Genomic DNA, 6,745 nt, shown 5'->3' on the forward strand with positions numbered 1-6,745 from the left:
ATTGGCCCAAGCCTAATGTCACTTAATTAGCCTCACCTGCACGTACTTCGGTGGACACACGAGCAGGAGGGTCAACAAACTAAAGATGTATTGCGACGAAAAAAGCAAAAATTACATCTTGTTTTTATTTATAGTAACTATTTACTTGTTCCACCTTTGTGATTCTGCACCACCAGTCCCGTGGGGAAGCCGCATTTTCGCCCACGAAGCCCAAGAGTCCTCTTCAAACGAAGGGAAACAAGATGTCGCGAAAGGGAACCTTGACGATCTTCTTGTTCAGCGAAGAAAACGACACGATTCTAGCAACAGCGGTCATCATAAGTTTTGGTCTCAAACTCAACCATCGTATGCCGATCGTATTCCAGACTCTAGTAAATTCAAACTCGGTGAACCTGTTCCTCGGGAGAGCTTGTCATGGACTTGGACTAAAGGCAAAGTCATCAGATTACAAAGTTTGTCCGTTTCAGAAGCTGCATATCAGAGTGATTTCACAGGTAACATTTTCCTCATTATGGTTTCATATACGAGCATGCGGCCCAGTCCATTTTACAGATGCATTTTTTGTTTTTAGATTTTTCTGGTGTTCCTGGAAAAGTCTTTGTATCATCATCTGACTTCGTTCCACATGCATCTGAGTGGCTGGGGATGAAGCCTGTGCTGCTGTGTGACCATAATTCCATGAGCTTCACAGCATCAGGAGAGGGATTTTCTCAACTCTTGGTGGACAAAGGTGAAATATATTAAATGTATTTTCCTCTGATTATTAAGGCTTGGAATGGACTGATGAAGTTTGAGCAGAAATAGAATCATTGATAAAAAATTGTGCATAAAGACTAGCTCATGGGTGCTTTTCCACTGTTTGTATGTTTTTGTGTGTGTCATAAAATCCCTGTAGTATTTGGGCAAACAGAATCCGCTGCTATAAAAGATCTTATCATTTGGAGAGCTCCAACACAACCAGCTTTGCAGAAACATTGGCCACCAGCATGCCTGACGCCGTAAACAAGAGCACTATTGTTTAATACTAAGGCGTATAAAATGATGCATCCCAAATGCAAATAGATAAGGATATTAACTAGAAGGGGATTTTTGCAATTATCACTCAAAGCTGCAGTGTGCATATACAGCAGGCTATCGCATCTCCGCCAAGATGTTCGTCACTTGAATTTCTTGAACTGCTCTAAACGCACGAGACTCATTCCTTTTTCAAAACAGTCAGTTTTTTACGCAAATTGATTGGTCATTCACAATATGCTGTCAAATTACCTCATCCTCACACCAAAGCATGTTAAGTCCCCTCCAGGTTAACTTGTCCCCCTCTGAAACAGGGGGAGCCTCTCCCGTCCCTTTGTTCCATCTATCTCTATATTGCGGTTACACGGTGAGGACATCATGGAGTGACCTTCACATGGTGGTGCCATATGATGCATGCTACATTACCCAGGAGGTACGCTTCTCACAGTCATTCATCACCTCGCTCACTGCATCCTTCACCGAAAAAAACTGCTCCTCTGCTCCCCTCCAGAACGGCAGTTACGTGCTACCTATGCTTTGGTGGGGCAGCCCGCTGAAGCTGGCTTGCCCGGTGCAGATGCCTACGTCAGTCCCGGCCGTCTTCTGCTCCCCTTACGGCATGGCGGTGTATCTATCACAGCAAGAGAACCGTCTACCAGTGCTGGGAGTTCTCGGTACTCTGTTATTGTATTCCGCTCGGTTACATTTTGCTGCAAATATTTTCTTTTTGGAGGAAAATCACACAAGTTTTACAAGTCAGCATTGTGTCACTTACTAGAAGCCCATTTTGTTATTTTAATCCATCCCCTTCATTTCCACAGTTATTTGTATTTCTTTGTAGAACTCACAAGAAGTAATTTAGAATGTGGAAATGTTTTCATACCATGAAGTAGAAATGTCACTACGTATCCATGACCTGGCATTAAATGCAGGAATCAAACTAAATGCTGTGGCGGGGAAAAAAAAATATATATACTATATTGTCAAAATGTATTTTTTTTCTTCTTGTGTGGCTTAACCTCAATGTATTTTGCAGTAAATGGAGGTTGGTTTCCATTTGTTTCTGACGAGTGTGCGTACCGTGTTGATTCTGAACCAGAGGAGTTCATCTTTTTCATCCCATTCATTGCTCCTTGTCTCAGAGTAAGTTGGTCTCGTTTGAACCGAGTGTTGTAACAAAGGCTTGAAACTAAATATGTTCTGTGCATGTCTTCTTAGGATTCACCAGAACTCCATCTTGTTTTTGATAAGCAGAAAATGATCCTCTCCTGCTCCGTTCAATCATCTTCCATACCTCAGTCGCCCGCTGATAATTACCATCTGCATGTACCATACGATAAATATCCTTCAACGCCGTCTTTGCATTCAGCTCAAGAGCCCATTGCTCAACTTCCTGATTACGGCGCGCCATACCCTCAAAATCCACATCTCTTCCCTCCTGGTCGACCCAATGCACCTGGATCTCCAGCTCATGATCAGGTTGCCCGGCTTCCTACTTATCCACACTTTGCTTACCCAGGGTCCCCATCGCCTTCATTTCCCCACGTTTACCATCCTGCCTCAAAGCCTGCTATTCCATGGTTCTCCTCAGGCAATGCCCCTTCAAGTACTTTCCCTGTTGCACCTGGACTTTCAACCCAGGATGAGACTGGCCAGTTTCCCAATTATCCCCAACTTGTCCACCCTGGTTTTATCTCGCCCACATTTCCCCAGGTCTACCCTCCTGGCTCAAAGCCTGCCAATCTCCCTCATCTCTCTCCAGGCAGTCGCCCTGGAGCCCTGCCTCATCCGTTCCATCACCGCAAAAATCCTTTACAAGCTCCTTCCCCTGCACCTCCAACACGGGATCAGTCGCCAGGTAAATCCCATAGCGCTTACGGCAAATTCCTGTCCCCTCATATTCCCCAAGTCTATCTTCCTGCCGGTCCCCCTCAACTCGTTCCGCCACAAGCTCCCCGCCCACCCACGATTCGGGATTATCTTCAGATGCCTTCCCATCCTTTACCTACGCCAGCAACTTTGATACCAGAACCACTTCCTCGCCCTTCACGGCCGCCCCATTACCAGCTTCCATCCAATCCGGATGACTTTCACAATCCATACAGACACCCCAAAAAAGATCACAATCCACTGGCCCCTCCCACTGCTCATTTTCCCCAAGACCCTCGTTACTTCATTCCACCTCCATCTGAGGAACATCAGCAAGCCTACTGCCCCCCTTACTCCAACACCCCTTGTGGATCCAAGGAGTACACTTATCCTTATAGCTATTCACCAGTACACCCCCCTGTTCAGCAGTATCCGACTCAGTCGCCTACACAAAAACCTGCGCTTAGCAAGCCTTCCATTCGCCCCTCTGGTGTCCGGAAGGCCAAAGTCTTCTGCTCCTCCAATCAGATGCTGGTTCATCTCCCGCCTGGTCCGATCTCTGGAATTGTTGTTAAAGGTGAGCATGTGCTTTGACCTCGGTATGTATGTACAGTAAAGTATAGTATAAAAGTCATATGGTTACAATCAGCTCTGCGTGAGTTTATGCTTCAGGGGAGGTGCTCTGCTATACATCTCAATGGGGGAAGGGATCCAGTACGAGAAGATGTACTGCATACGTGCATGTGCCAGTTTAAGCAGGCATAAAGAAAAACACACTTCTGTCTCCAATTTTTCAGATGCCGAAGGGAATGAGATAAGTATCCCGGATGCTCCAAAGCACTGTGGCTATTCTGCCAGCATTGGAAAAGATGGCAAAATTCATTTTAGCCTCCAGCTACACACGCGCTGTCACATGAGTATGAAGGCAAGTATTGAGTCGGATATCACACTGAGCACACAACCTTTCGTATAATTAATCCTCCTAAACATTTTCTTTCCAAGGATAACACGTATTTCATTAGTGTCACCTATATGACACAAAGTGGCAGGATGGAGGCTCAGTTTTATTGTCCAGCTGCCACCTCTTCATCTGGACAAGGTTCATTTTGTCTGTGTGCTCCTCCAAGATGGCATTTGCAGTGGATCTCAACTGTGAAAATGACCTTTTATCATTCATGCTTTCAAATTTGTAAGATTGCAACCTTCCCAGAGACCAACGGCTCCCCTGCGAAAAAGGTCCCTTCTCCCGGGCATCGTGTCTCTCCATGGGCTGCTGCTTCAACAAGCATCCCCCGGCCTGCTACTACCGCATGGACGGTGAGTTTGTATCTGTGCACCCACCAGGATTTTCACACCACTTAGCTATGAACACTTGAGTTCTTTTGTAGAAGCACAATCAGGGCAGTAAACAGAACGTGAAAGGGTGCCAAAGACCTTGTGTCTGTCTTCTCAATGGCTTCCTCAGCGATATGACCTTTTTGTTTACCTGACCTTTGCGCTCCAGTGTACGCCTAAATATGCGTATGTGTTCTCCTCTTCCAGAGTGCACAGCTGACCGCCACTTTGTCTTCTCGGTGCCTGGGTCCCTCACGAACCCTCCTCTCTCCCCTGGCCTATTGGGGGTTGCCAACAACTCCACCTGTAAACCAGTGAAAGTGACTTATGAGTATGCCTTGTTCAAGCTCCCCATGGATGGCTGCGGCGCTCGCAGAATGGTGACTTTTATTGAGTGAAACAGCCTCTGAATTTTAAAATGCTGAATAAGAGCAGGCTGGTTGGATTCTTTGTTGCTGGAGTGGTCCTGCTAAAATGTGTCGTTTCGCTCCCCTTGCAGGAGGTCGGGAAGACGTTGGTCTATATGGTGGAAGTGGTCAACATAGTTCAGACAATCAGCCTCAATTACGGCACTATCACGAGAGATTCTCCTGTCAGGTAAGACGACGTTTATCGTCATTCGTGTGGACTGAGCAATACAACTTGGCTGTTATTCCGAATGTTTGTGAAAGTGAAGCAGAATTGTAAAGCTGTGTCATCAATTCGAGCAAACGGGTAGAGAAATATAAAAACTTTTTCCTCATGCTTGCTTCCAGTTAAGACTTCAATGTTGAGAGTGCACATCTGTGAAACTCCACTCTGTCCTTCATTTTATTGACGTTGAGTCTTCATTTGTTACATCCACCTGCGTCTTTCCTCCCTGTCAGGGTGCTTGTGGAGTGCAGGTATGTACCAGGTGGGGCTTTAACAATGAGCTACTTGGTCAAAACCCCCACCCTGGGGCCAGCTGTCCAGACCCAGGGGGTGTTTGGCGTCCAGCTCCGCCTGGCGAAAGGTAGGCAGACTGATTTGTTTCATCCTCCAACACAGGAATCCGTAGTAAAAAAATAGCTGCATTTATATTGTGGACAACATGTGGACGAGTGCCTCAGACCATGTTGCTTTTTAATCAGCTCGAGCAGAACTGAGATTTGTGAGGGGAACAAATCATTTGAATCTCCTGCCGCTGTACCAATGCACCTTCTTGCAGACGCTGAGTACACAAGCTACTACCCGCAGTATCACCAGCCCTTGCAGATGCTGCTAGGGAAACCCCTCTACTTGGAAGTGAGGATGCTCAATGCTCCGGATCCCAATTTGAGGCTTCTGGTACACTACTGTGTGGCCTACTCTCGTTCTGGAAGTTCCGTGTGGGTGCTGCTTTACAACGGGTAGGGCTCTGCTTGGGTCCGATGACTTAACAGTCAGAACCAAAATGAAATGAGTCTGCTGATATATACAATGGCGTCCCATAAAATTGGGTTCACCGGTAATGTCTTCTACTTGTACCAAGATGCCCCAACCCCTTGGATCCAACCTCTCAGGTTGTGCTGTCTGCTCCCCAATCTCCTTCCCCTCATGCTCAAACGCGTCGCTTCACCATGAGTACCTTCCAGTTCCTTCCTGATGGGGAGATCAAAGACCTGGATGAGGAGGTAAGATAAACATTGACGCTTGGGCGTCATTAAATGCTCTTGTTGATTCAGCGTTGAAGCATGCTCACGCAAAATAGAATGAACGATTGTGAAGTTTTTATTCCTGCAGAAGTGTACGTGCTAATATATTGGATGGCACTGCGACAACACAATCTAAGATGTATGTATATAACGGGAAGTAGTGTAAACAGTTTCTTATTCTGTTATTTGACAGTTTTTACAGTTGCTAGTTCCCAGGCAGAATTTGTGGAGCAGTCATTTGTGCTACCCTATAGGCCAGTAAAGAAAAGAAAACGCCCACTTGGCTATTTAATGGCAACCGAGAGGGGTTGTCCTCTCCCGGCCAGATGCATACAAGGAAATGATTCCAAAAACAGCACTATGGACGAATCTTTATGTCCAAAGATAAACACCATCCTCTGTGAGATCTGGCTGCTACAAATATAGTGTCGCCACTTACCAACTGATGGATGGATGAGTGGAAACACATGTAAAGCATCTTTCTAAGAAAAGTGTGCGTGAGTTTTAGTTCGGCCTCAATTTTCATCCCGGATTCTACTTTTTTCCAAATACTGCCTTGTATGTCAAAAACAATAATACTAAATATACAGTATATTTGCCAGAAGTATTTTGTACATTAAGAAAAAGCGGACACGTGAAATTATCATGCTAAAATGTTAGCTTGGATTACAGTTGACTGAGATATCATTGTGATTCCAGATTTACTTCATGTGTTCGACGGAAGTCTGCTCGCCGCGTGATGGCCCATGCGTCGAGGGCTGTTTTGGTCATTGATGGTGAGTAAAATGGCCGCACCCCGTCGACCCTGAACAAATCCAGGCTGAAAACGACAAGAGGGGCCATCCGCGGCTACTCTTATGTAGCACAGATGG

Source organism: Syngnathus typhle, linkage group LG3, assembly GCF_033458585.1.
Source record: "Syngnathus typhle isolate RoL2023-S1 ecotype Sweden linkage group LG3, RoL_Styp_1.0, whole genome shotgun sequence".
NCBI lineage: Eukaryota > Metazoa > Chordata > Actinopteri > Syngnathiformes > Syngnathidae > Syngnathus > Syngnathus typhle.